The sequence below is a fragment of the Podarcis cretensis genome (genome assembly GCF_951804945.1).
Source record: "Podarcis cretensis genome assembly, chromosome: 1".
NCBI lineage: Eukaryota > Metazoa > Chordata > Lepidosauria > Squamata > Lacertidae > Podarcis > Podarcis cretensis.
The window spans coordinates 114,820,314-114,834,026 of NC_137170.1; the positions used below are offsets into that span (position 1 = coordinate 114,820,314).

The window sequence follows — 13,713 nt, forward strand, 5'->3', positions numbered from 1 at the left end:
GCCTCTCCAAGATTTGTGCCAGAAAACAATCTATTCTAGGCCTTGCTCTTGTGCTTCCACAGAACACAATGGATGCAGCATCCCGCCCACCTGCCACCATTGTGCATCACCACCACTGTACCTGTGCATAGCCTGACTCACACTTGACATTGTGAACTGAATCCAAGAATAAGGAAATGTGATGCTAAGAGAAGGGCTCACAGTTCATCAGTAGAACCCATGCAGTCGACCATTAGTATGTCCATTTAAAGCATAGGGCAGCCAATCTGCGACTCTCCCATTGTTTTTGGACTCCAAAATCCTAGATCAGCCTCAGCCAACCTGGTCAATGCTCAAGAATGATGGGAGATCCATCATCATATGGTAGAGTTGCCATACGCCCACAATTTCCCAGACATAGCTGGTATTTGGCTCTCTTAAACAGCATCTGGACGGAAATTGCTGAAATGTCCAGGAAAATCTGGATGTATGGCAGCCCATGTCTGGATATTCTCCTTTTGAAATATGGCAAACCTATCATATGAGAGGGTCACAGTTTACCCAAACTGGGTAGAAGGATCTGGGAAACATCTTTACTCTAGTTCTTGGAAAACGTTTGCCAGCAAGGGCTGATATTGCCATTTTCTTTCACTGTGCCACCTTAGATAAGTGTCTCTGCTAAGGACTGTTTCTATCTGTCACCTCTGTCTTTATATATAATAGATGTTTTGCTATGGTTGTGATTTTAATTCTACGTAAGTCACCTTGAGTGGGTCATAAGTCTCAGAAAGGCAGGGTGCAAATCTAACCAATCCTGGAGAAAATGAAACTGTAGGGTGACACTTTATATCGCAGTTTCTCCTGTGTCACTCAGATGTTGAGAGAGAGAGAGAGAGAGGTTACACTTTCCATTATGAAGCAAGTGATTCCTGGAAAGCAGCCTGCCGCACCCTCCTGATCAGCCAATCATTAGCTGTAACAAATTTGATGTATACATGGCAATTGCCGATTTTGATTTGAGGAACCAAGAGAATGCCTGCTTTAAAGAAAGAACAAAGGCGCCCAACTGAAATGTGAGACATGTATAAAACATGCATGGCTTAGCAACATGTTTTCAGTGTTGCAATATCTTTCCATATTGCAACATTACCTATTTTTCATTTAAACTGGTTTTCCAAGCTGGGGGGTGGGAGGAGAGAATATTGGGAGCACAACCCTTCCACCACCGACAACATTTTTTCATTAAAGCTGCTGTAAGTGGTACATGACAGTGTTAGCAAAGTCACTTAAATAAAACAGATGGAATCCAGAGCAGGGGGAGGGGGATCCCGATAGCACTTTACTGAGCATAAATTGAGCAAACTGTATGCTTTGAGGAGAAAGGAACAGAGATGTTGTCTTTCTTAATCAAGCCTTTTACATAGCAGGGTAGAAAAACTCCTTCAGAACTGCACAGCTAATCAGTGTCTGTGTTGCATACATAAGTGAAGATCATGCCACTCTGCCTATTTGACTTTAACACTAACAGAATTAACCCTTCAGTTACAAACGGAATGATCCCTGCTGTTTCATCTCCAACAGACAGTATGGCCCATTAGTAATACCATGAAAAATAGTTACTTGGTACTCTAATTGTACTGAATATAATCCACTTTGTAAATTGATAGACTCAGTGTGGCTGAACAAATTGTTGGGGGTAAAGGAAATAAACCTCTCATGGCGGGGGGGGGACACATTGTGTGCAATCCTTTTATTCTTCTAGTTGCTAGTTCTTCTTCTTTGCATTCACTGTGCTTGACCTCATTTGCCCTCACTGACAGACATTTAAATTTATTATACAAGCCATGTGATTGTTGTCCATATACAATAAATAAAATCTCGTGTATCACTGTAGTCTATCAGACTGTCTGTGTGGACAAATGAGACATGGGAAAGTAAAAGGAATTCTTTTTTAGTATGGACATTCTGCTGAGTAGGATGTGTTTATAAAGGGAACAAAATATCCTTAAAAAAATACCCAGATCCTTAATTGTTTAAAAACCACAGTACTCTTATTGAAGTCTGCAGAGCTGGACTAAATGTAGTCAGAGCTTCAGTTAGCAGACTTTATTCTGTCACTACTTCTTTGAGAAGGATCATATTTAAAGGTCAGTTCACCTGCTGAAGTGTTAAACGTGTCACGTGGGTAGTGACAGTAAATCCCTTCAAACACTGCTAGCAATTTTGAAGGACACTGCTATGCATACTCTGCAAATCAACTCACCTGTAGCTTCTGACTACTTGATTTATCTACCCAGACAGGTATCCCTTCATATATAGGTTGTCAACCCTTCCTGAGATTAAAAACCTGGCAAGAAATCCTGCATGATTTAAGATTATAAATTTCAAGGCTGGATTAATTAGATCCAACCTCTGCAGCAATGAAATCAGTTACTAAGGAATGAGTATGTGAAAGTTTAGAAAGGCTGGAAATGACAGAAAAGCTCCCACTCCTGGAATTGCTTGAATCTAGTAAGATGCATTTTGTTCTAGTTCAGCTGCAAGCTAGAGTTTCTACCTACCAAAAATATACCTTATCCCTTAAACCCAATCATAGGCATCAACCTCTAGGGGCTGAGGCACTTTCGGAGGCCCCAAAGTTTTTTTAGGAGGCCAGACTCCCTCAATGTTCATAAGGCATTCAGCTCCGCCCTCTGGCAACATCAGGATGTCACATTGGGTCCCTTCAATCATCTTGAGAAGATGGCACCTATTAGCCCAGTGCTTCCATTTAGTCCACCTCTCAGGGAGCTCTGGGCACTGTGTCCTCTGGTGGGCTCTCTCCTTTGCCAGCAGACCTGGCAGGCTTACCTAACTGTGGCTGATAACAAATCAGGCAGTCCTGGGCAGCTGCTTCTACCTAGCCATGTTATTATTCCCAAAGCAATGCAAGGTCAGTGGCATTGTGGGACATTGAAAGCTAGATCTTTCCACTGCTAAGAGTGCCTAGGAAAACAAAGATGTAGGAAGGTCTAGGGCAATGGGCCCTGACAGCTGTCCAAGGATGCCAGGAGCTGGTCCTTCTCATCTGGATTCCATCCGTTGTACAATCTCACTTCTCAGTTTGGGTTCTATTTTTACATTTCCCGAAGTAAATGCACCCATGTTATTCCAGCCAATGTGGCTATTGTAGATTTTGTAGTCATGGCGCACTTGAGTACACTTTTCTAGGTATTACTAAACTCTGGAAAGTATTCTGTTGATTTTTATTTTCTGGTTATTAGTTTTCCTTAATTAGACACTTTCTACAGAAGTCACTCAAATTTCTGACCTTGACCCTCAGCATTTTCAGAATCACTCCAGTGACATCGGGATTTTCTACCAATTAAAACCAAAGGGATGAAAAGAAGAAGGAAATAAGTGCCTTTTTAGTTAAATGTCAAATGTAACATGGAATATGGACAGATGGACAAGTGGTAACAGAAGAACCATATCTTTCTTAAGGATTTGTTTTTAAGCAAGAAAAAAAATGGAAACAAGTTTGGAAATTAGTATGGCATATGCTAGAGCTGGATTTATTTACTGGTTTGAAAAGTGGGCTAATAAAAGTTTTGGATGGGTAAGTCCTAGTTATACCATGAAACTATCATGGAAGCAAAGCCAAAGATGCTTATTGGAATATCTATATGCATGTATCAGATAACTGTCACATAGTAGCTAAGATTTAAATCTCACTCTAGCCATCAATTCAGCCCTTCAGCTCCCTCTCCAAGTCCACAATACTGACATTCCATGCAATAACCCCTTTCCAAAAGGCTTAGCATTCCACCAGTCTGTGTCTTGATTGACAGGAAAAGGAAGACTAAGTCCATCCTTCTCCGCTCCCCCACCTGAGCAAGCAATTGGAAGCACTGACCGTTGGACCAAAGACAAGGACTGCATGACTACAACTCATTTCTGCAAGTGTACCCCCATCTAGCTAGGAATACACAAATGGAAGCCTCTTCCTAGCTAGACTGGAGCATCTCAACCAATGTGTTGTTTTGGGATCCTATCTTAATGCCTGTAAGTGATTGGCAAACTCTCTCAGTGTCCCCCTGCCCCGGTCCCCTTTTGCTTTTAAGGATCTGCCGTTGGTTCCCCCTCTTGTTTATCTGTTGATTTCTTTTTACTTTTTTTCTTAAATTGTGCATCTTATGAAAAGACAAGGAAGCACCATTTTTCAATATTAATAATAAAAACAATACTATAGCACTACTGAACAAGTTTATTAGGACAAAGCTAGACTTTTGTGAAAAGGTTTTCCCTCAGTGAATAATTTTGATGGGCAAAGCCTGAAGCAATCTTTTAAAATCAGCTCTTGAAATTTAGGAAGATCAACTGCTTGCACAGTTCAGTCCTAGGCAGGTTGACTCAGAAGCAGGGCCCACTGAGATTAGTTGTCTTACTTAAGGAAGTTAGATTAGCCTCAACCAGAGCCAGGGCCTTTTCAACACTGGCTCCGGCCTGGTGGAACGCTCTGTCTCATCAGACCAGGGCCCTGCAGGATCTGATTTCTTTCCGCAGGGCCTGCAAGACAGAATTGTTCTGCCTGGCCTTTGGCTTTGAGTCAATTTGATTCCCTCCCCCTCTTTCTTTTTTCTTTCTCCTCCTGTGATGAGGCTGCATTTTAATGTTTTAATGTTGTATTTTAATGTTGTTTTTTAAGTTGCATTTCAATCAACTTGTTTTTTATTGTTTGTTAGCTGTCCTGAGCCCGGTCTTTGCTGGGGGGGGTATAAATAAAATAATTTATTATTATTATTATTATTATTATTATTATTATTATTATCAGAAGGCACAGGATTGTGGCCTTCAGGATTATCACAAGCTTTGTTTTACTTGTTCTGGGGAAGGGGATACTTGCTGCTTCCCTGGGAGTTTGGCTTTCTGAGGCTTCCTGTCCTTTTAAACCAAGCTTTTCACAGAACCAGTATACTAAATATTTATTCTATAACACATACCTCTGAAATAGTATCTCCCTTTTTTTGTAGGACTGAATTTTTTTACCAGCTGAACCTATCAAGAGCACAAAAAACGTTAACAGCTAAGAAATAACCAGTCGCCGCAGAAGCTTTCTACATTTCTTCCCCTTTCTATGCTACCTACTGCGCTGCCAACAACATATGCCGACACACCATAAGGTTTTCATTTCCACCTCCAACAGATACTGAAAAGCAATATGTACAACAGGTTTCTTCAATCCAACCTTAGCGGTTGCCTGAGGTGCTCTTCTATCAGCAGCAAATTGGTCTGTGGCAACTGTCATTTATTCAGGACGCCTGGAAATCTATATTTTGCATTTACATGACTTCTTTTAATGTCAGTTGCTAATGCAAAGGTTTGATAGTATTTGGATAGAACCCCGTCTGAATGAACTGCATTTTGGACACTTGTGGAGACCAATGGAGACAGTCGCATCAGGACAAATGGGGGGGGGCACTGCCTCATCAACCTCACTCTGCCCTCAGTGATGAGAGCACTGATGAGGATTCCTTTCTGCAAATTTATCTGAAAATATCCAGCAATGACAATATTGAAGCACTGATGCTATCTCTTTTGTATATACAGCAGATGAAAAATTGTAAACTGTGGGCCCACAAGAAGCTTGTAGGGGGATCGTCTGTCTGTGCAGTCATGAGAAAAGGCACAGAATCATTGCTGGAGGGTTCAGCCTCTAGGGCATGGATTGTATGTGACTTAGACCATAACAGAAGAGAGGTGAATTTAATGACTTATGGTGCTGGAGGAGACTCTTGAGTGTCCCATGGACTGCAAGAAGATCAAACATATCCATTCTTAAAGAAATCAGCCTTGAGTGCTCACTGAAAGGACAGATCCTGAAGCTGAGGCTCCAATACTTTGGCCACCTCATGAGAAGAGAAGACTCCCTGGAAAAGATGTTGGGAAAGATGGATAGCACAAGGAGAAGGATGAAATGGTTGGACAGTGTTCTTGAAGCTACCAGCATGAGTTTGATCAAACTGCGGGAGGCAGTGGAAAACAGGAGTGCCTGGCGTGCTCTGGTCCATAGGGTCACGAAGAGTCGGACACAACTAAATGACTATACAAGAAGAGAAGAAGAAGAAGAAGAAGAAGAAGAAGAAGAAGAAGAAGAAGAAGAAGAAGAAGAAGAAGAAGAAGATTATTTCTGGAACCAGCTGCATGCTGACAGAAGCACAGCACACTTCATAAATACACTATGAACCTTAAACTTTAAACACAGCAACAAACTTGGTTCAATAATCAAGCCAACATCATTTTGCAGCAAGGACTTTACAAGCATGGGGGCTCATTTACTCAGGCACTGCAAGATAAAAAATAGCAGGTGATGTCCTTGAGAAACAAATCTGCTTTGAACCTTTAATCTTCAAGAGTGAGCGCAAAACTGAGAGACAGTAGTGTTCAACCAAAATAGGCATGGCAGCCCATTGTTTCTTTTTCATATACGTGAAAGCATGAGCAAAACATTTACTACCCCTAGATCAACACTTGCAGGGACATCAGATCACAACACTTTGGGGCCTAAATTTGGCTTGTGGGTCACCAGTTGGTAACCCCATCTTAAACAATAGGCTTATGCAATGCCTGGGGCTTTTTGTAGTGTGTTCTATTTAAGAATGCCTAGTAGACTGAGGGCAGATACAATATCATCACCACCACCACCATTTCAGTTTGTATACCCCCTTCATCTGAATATCACAGGCAGTTCACAACATAAAAATGCAAAATGAGAACCCAAAATACATAATAAAATAAAAACAAGCCAATAACCACCTTCCTACAGACACATTTAAAAAGCCATAGAATCTTGATCAGTCAAAGGCCTGATTAAGAAACATTTTTGCCTGATCCCTAAAAATACGTAACCAAAGTGCCAGGCAAGCATTCCTCCTCCAAAAGAAATTTCAAATATCACCATCACCTTTTCTAGTCTCGTTGAATATAAAGGAACACACTAAACAGTGAGATTTTGCCCTAAATAATGTTTAGCTCAGTGAATTGCATGTTGGAACTGTCAGAGGTCTGCTGAGACCACTTTTATATAAAATTCAAGGATAAAATTGCTCAGGTTAGTATAGTATCAGACGTGAGGCGGTTTCCAGCTAACTCATTCTGTCAGTGCAAGTACTCCTGCGTGTGCAACTGACCTTTCCCTCTCCCCTCCCTGCCCTGCACCCTCCCCAGATCTATTCCAGAGGGTTGCACAAATCCCCAGAACAGATTTAGGGGATATGCAGCAGGGAAGAGATAGGGGGTAGTTCCAACGTGCAAATGCTTACACTGATCGAACAAGTTATTTGGATACTGCCTGTGGTGTCCAGTGTATTGCCTTATTCTTTGCGGGATCAGTTTCTGTCATTTAGACCCTGGATGAGTCATTGTCATGAGAGGCTCAAGAAGCTTCTGTGGGGACAAGTGTCTACTACCAGCTGTGGCTGGTACACCAGCTAAGACCTGCTCCAGAACAGCAAGCAGGAATAGGTCAGCCACTGTGATTCATGCACTGATGACCTCATGATTAGATGACCTCATGACTGGATTATGGTAATATGTAGGGCTCCCCTTGAATCTGATCCAGAAGCTACAGCTGGTTCCACATGCAGCTGCCTGGGTATTCAGTAGAACAAAGCCCTCAGCAGTTTAGGTTACCTGGAAAACATCCTTCCCCTGTATAAACTGTTCGATCATGAAGATATTCAAGGGAGGCTTTGTGGGTTTTTCCAGAACCTGCAAATTGTTCTTTGATGGCAACTTAGAAGCAGGCTGTCTCTGAGATAGTCCCTACCCTGTGGAATGCTCTCCCCTTCCTGTTATGCAGGAAACCTCAACATAGAAGTGTTCTTCCTATACAGGGTTACAGGGAAGCAGGCAGAGGGCCTTCACAATAGTGGCACCTGCCCTGTGGAACGCCCTCCCATCAGATGTCAAGGAAATAAACAACTACCTGACTTTTAGAAAACATCTGAAGGCAGCCCTGTTTATGTCTGATGTTTTATCGTGTTTTTAATATTCTATTGGGACTCACCCAGAGTAGCTGGGGAAACCCAGCCAGATGGGCAGAATAAAATAAACAAATTATTATTATTATTATTATTATTATTATTATTATTATTATTATTATATTTATATTTATTATTATTATATTTATTATTATTATTATATTTATTATTATTATTACAAAAAACATGCCCCTTTGCCTGTGAATCTTGATCGTTAACCCTGGATTCTACAGTGCTTTAGTTCTTTATCTTTCTGCTTTTTGAAATGGTTTTAAAAGTACCATCTTTATGACATGAATCACTTCAAGAATTTCTTTATAGTAAGTAGTATAAAATGTAAACAATAAACAAAGAATTGAATTGCGTTGCAGAAGTTAAAATAGAATACTGGCACTGCAATGGAGAGCGGGGTGTGTGTGTCTAAGTACAGCCCTACTTTCATTTCTTTGAAAGCTCCCTCTAAAAGAAATTCCACTTCCTTTCCAGATATTTTATTCCATTGATTAACTGCTCCTATAGGCTGGGCTTTTCCTGTACTTATAACACACTATTTTTGGCAAGGGATTATTATGCAGTGGCAGAGCACATGTTTGCATGCAGAAGGTCCAAGGTACAATCTCTAGCATCTTCAATTAAAATGATCAGGTGTCAGATGATACAAGTGATTATTATTTTTTAAAAAATGAGAGAAAAAGGTCTGGTATTCACCATAAAGTCATTACAGTAAGTGCCATACTTTAAAGGTTTTTTTTTGGGGGGGGGCAGTTGTTGGTACTGCATACCCTTGAGTACCCCCAGAAGAAGAAAAAAGCAGGATGACAGGATTCTGAGATGCTGGAGAGACACTGTTAGCCTGAATAACAGCACTGGGCAGAATAGTCTGACCTACTATATCGTTGCTTCTTGTCTTCATGTTGCATGTGAGAGTTTTGAAACAGTTGGTATGTTTTGTCCAGCTGTTGTTGGGCTAATGCGAACAATTCTTCTGTGCTCAAAAATTATTTCATTTTAATTATTTTGCTACTTTGCAGGTAAATTAAATAAAGTCCTGTCATGGAAAGGAATCTTTCTAATACAATTCCAACTAAATCCCACCATCATTTCTTTAGAAATACATAAAAATTAAAAATAAATAAAAAATTGTCCAGTAGCACTTTAGAGACCAACTAAATTTGTTCTTGGTATGAGCTTTCATGTATCTGAAGAAGTGTGCATACCACGAACAAACTTAGTTGGTCTCTAAGGTGCTACTGGACATATATATATATATGTATGTATCTACTGCGTCAGACCAACACAGCTACCTACCTGAATCTAGAACCATCATTTCTTTGTAATACACATCCTTTGCAACTATATTGTGAATTCTCTACGTACTTACAGTGCAATCATATGCATAGCTACTTGGAAAGTGGAAGCGGGTGGCGCTGTGGTCTAAACCACTGAGCCTTTTGGGCTTGCCGATCGGAAGGTCGGCGATTTGAATCCCCATGAGGGGGTGAGCTCCCATTGCTCTGTCCCAGCTTCTGCCAACCTAGCAGTTCAAAAGCACACCAGTGCAAGTAGATAAATAGGTACCACTGCAACGGGAAGGTAAATGGCATTTCTGTGTGCTCTGGCTTCCGTCACAGTGTCCTGTTGCGCTAGAAGCAGCTTAATCATGCTGGCCACATGACACAGAAAGCTGTCTGTGGACAAACGCTGGCTCCCTCGGCCTGAAGCGAGATGAGCGCTGCACAGCATAGTTGCCTTTGATTGGACTTAACTGGGGTCCTTTACCTTTATCTACTTGGAAATAGGTCCTGTTGAGCTTCATTGTACTTATTCCCAGGGAAACATTTACAGGACCTCAATTTTCACTACATAATTTTAATTACAGCATACAGCGACACACGGCATCAAAGCTTGAGTTCATTTCCGTGCTCGTTCTGAACATTTGTTTCAATTACATCCATTTACCGCAGAGGCAAGGAACCTGTGGCCCTCCACTTAGTAGTGAACTACAGCTCCCATCATTCCTGACCACTAACTATACTGGCAAAGGATGATGGGAGTTGGAGTCCAACAATATATGGAGGACCACAAATTTCCGTCCTGGGCTTACAGCATCTTATCCAACCTTTACATTCACTACAATGTTCACTCATGGTTTTCTTGATCCATAGCCATTTTCCAGTCTCACAGCTCTTGTGGTCTCCTTTCCTGTTCCCCAACTTCTTTGTTCTTCAGTTTCCTTTTGCATCTTCGTCACGGCGAAACATTTCCCTCCGTCTCATAGTAGAAATGAAAATGATGTGATCATGGGCATAGCCAGGGTTTATGTTAGCAGAGAGCAGAAACTCAGTTATTTTTATTGATTTACTGTACTTGACCATGAATGTGAGGGTGCTGGGGTGCCACACTTTCCTACTACGGAGCCGATATGAATGGAGGCTCTTCATTTCCTCTATTTAACACCATGTAGCTGCACTTTCACAATCATCTCTTTCAAGTCACTCACAAGCAGTGAAGCAAGCGAAGAAAAGACCTAAGGCACCATCACCCCTTCCACCCCCAACTAGAAATCTGAGAAAGAGCAATAAATCCTCAGATTTGTGCTTCTTTGCTCACTAGATCAGGAGTGGGATTAACATCTACTGTCCTCATTCTTAAGACCACAACCACACAGCAAAGTTAGTTCAGAGGAGAAAGAGATGAGAGCGTAAGAGAGGGGGATAAACTGCTCAGCAGTGGCCCCTCTTGGCCAATGGAGAAATTGCACAAATGCAATAAAATAAACTCCTTTGAAAGCTGAAATAACCAGGGCCCTTTCATTACATCTAAAATCATAAATTGCTCATTTAACCAGTCTTATGGGTTTTTCTGATGTTCCCTGGGAATGTATGCACTTCCTTGCCAACAAAACAACATGGGCCTCCTGCACTAAAGTTGATTATACAGTGTCGCTGTCACAAAAAGCTTTTGGTAGAAGTTCATTTTAGCTTCAGTCATGTGTGTGCATATATATGTATATTCATTTCACACGCAAACACACACACACAGAAAGAGAAAGAGATGCACACAAATTTTTGGTGGAATGATATATCTACATCTCTTCAGGACAAACCTGGGGGCACTGCTTAATCTATTAAAAGTTTTAAATACTAATAAATCAGGAAACCCCTTTAAAATAAAAATTCTGACAGAAAAACTGTGGGTGGTAAGCACTAACTTAGATGATGCCTTCTTGCATGGAACACATCTTCTAAGGTGGTGCCTGCTTGGACAGTGATGGGGAAGCTGCAGCCCTCCAGATATTGTAAGGCTCCAATTCCCATCAGCCCCAGCCCACATGGTCAATGCTAAAGGAATACAAGAGTTGTAGTCCAGGAACACCTGGATAGCAACACTTTCCCCCTTCCCATCCATGATCTAAAAACAAAAATGAATAGCTTTTTCCATTTGTCCTAATATGTAAAATCATGCAACTTAATTTCATTCTTTAACAAAGTTAACCACACTGTCTTCAGTTGGGTGCCAGCTCTACTTCTTTCCCCTCCTGTCCATTATGCTGTTAATTTGGTTCCTTTTTCATGCATAATGCCCCTTTCTATTATGTATCAAGAAGAGAAAGTCAAGATTGCAGACTATGTATTTTTTACTTATGAAAAACCCCATATCTCCCTTGAAAGATTTTTCCACTTTAAATTACATTTAAGAAGTACATTTACATCCAGGTTGACTGGGTCTGTGAAATAATTTTGCATTCACTTCCAAAAAGAAATGAATTTCATTTTTGAGAGCATTAGGTTGTATTATAAGAAGATTTTCCTTATATTACCTTTCAGGAAGTCTTCTGTATCACTTTCATTAAATTAACTTTTTTTAAAAAAACAAAAAACTCTCCCCAAATACCGAAACTGAATTAGATTTGCGGCAAAGGCCAATTTTGCCACATGCCAAAATAACTTCAAGGCAAAACAAATTATGTCAGTACTCAGGGATTGGTGACATTTAGGACTTTTCTACATGAGAATGTGGTACGTAAGAAAATATCTTAAGATTTGCTCCCAATCATGCCGAATAATAAGCAGATAATTGAACTTTCAGATGTATTAGTGGTACATGACAAAAGGCATTTGACATATATATTTTTTGGAATGTGATCAACATGACATTTCAAAGTGCCACTTGTCACCAAACAGAACTTTACAGAAGTGCATCAACTTGAGCTGCGATCCTCCACAAGGTGTAACATTAACTTTGTTCCAGGCATCTGAAATATTGCAGCAAATCTTCCCTTGCCATTGGTAACAAATTTACCTATAGATATTTGAGATAGGAACCCATTTCACCTGCTTGGAAGTACATTCCATTGACAATATGGGCACTTGCTTCCAAGGAATTGTATTTAGGATCACAGTTGTTAAAGTCACAGAGAAAATTCTGTATACACAAACCAATCATAGCAATGAAAGCTCAGGCTAGTGAACAATGAAGGTAATAAGATTTTGACACAGTTTAACCAACATGGATAGAAATGCTTGTGGGCTGCTTGCTAATTTCATCAATGAATCATTCTTGCCTTATTGCTCCTTAAAGAGAACAGCACCCAACTTGGCATAATTCATACCATCTTCCATTATTATTTCATAGGGATCTCTGTGTGTCCCTGCTTGATGAAACATGAATGAATTTAACAAGGTGCTTCCAGTGATAACCATAGAAGAGAGCGCCAACATTTCCTAAACCAGTGTCATTTTCTATTTAGTGTAATTTATTTTAGGACTTGCCTCAAACTTTGCTCAGTCACTATATTTACAGAGAAATCACAAGGTAACCATCTTTAGCAAGCATAGGAAGCAACTCTTCCACACAAGGGACATGTGCTGAATTCCTACTGCATTGTTGCTATAGAAAAGTTTCAATAAGCACTAGTGAGAAAACAGTGTTCCTCTCTCCAAAGCTGGATCCAGTACTATAGAACTTTTTCAGGGCTCTCTTGCACATGGTGACAGGTCCACAGTGGGTAGCCTTCCTGCATCTCATTTGTCATATGAAGAAGCTGAACTTCTTCAGAAAACAATTCCTTCCAGCATCAACAATTTCAAACACAGACACAACAAATGTGATCACTCTCAAGTCAAACCAAGCATGTGTTCATCAACAGATTTAACAGAAGAGTTGCCAGCCAAACACCCCAACTAATGTAATTTGGCTGGCAACCTGAATATACCAATATATCATTGAGGTAGGTGTGCCTTTAGTGCATTCTCAACTCAAGCCACCCCATGGGCAGTTAGTCAGCATCAACCTTATGTGCAAAAGAAGCTTACTCCTGAGGGAGAAGGTATAGGAGTGCCTTCTTAAGCACTTGGAAGTCAAATGAGAACAGGTGTGCAAGATTGTAATCCTAGATACACTATCTGGGAATAAGGTACATTGAAAGCAGTGGGGCCAACTTCAGAGTAGACATGCATAGGATTGTACTATAAGTTGATTTACATCCCCTTCTTATCAACAGGGGGATGCTCCGAACTACTATCGTTCTTCAACAACCTCCTAATGAAAAACTCAATAGTTTGAGCCTCCATCTGCCTTTCCCTTTACTTTCTGAAGACCCTCACACCCTCTTTCGTATTAAACAAAGCTGAACCAGAGCTAGACATAAGAGGGATTCCACTTCCTCTGGAGTCGTAACCTCTACCAGATAACTGCACAGCTTGTTTTAAAC

General features: G+C 40.7%; 2 protein-coding genes across 3 annotated transcripts in view; both read right to left on the reverse strand.

Moving 5' to 3' along the window:
• Nucleotides 1–13,713, reverse strand: part of ZNF804A (zinc finger protein 804A) — a 209,391-nt gene that overhangs the window by 194,722 nt on the left and 956 nt on the right. The gene's annotated exons all lie outside the window — the stretch shown is intronic.
• Nucleotides 1–13,713, reverse strand: part of LOC307218622 (uncharacterized protein) — a 487,058-nt gene that overhangs the window by 160,483 nt on the left and 312,862 nt on the right. The window lies entirely within an intron of this gene.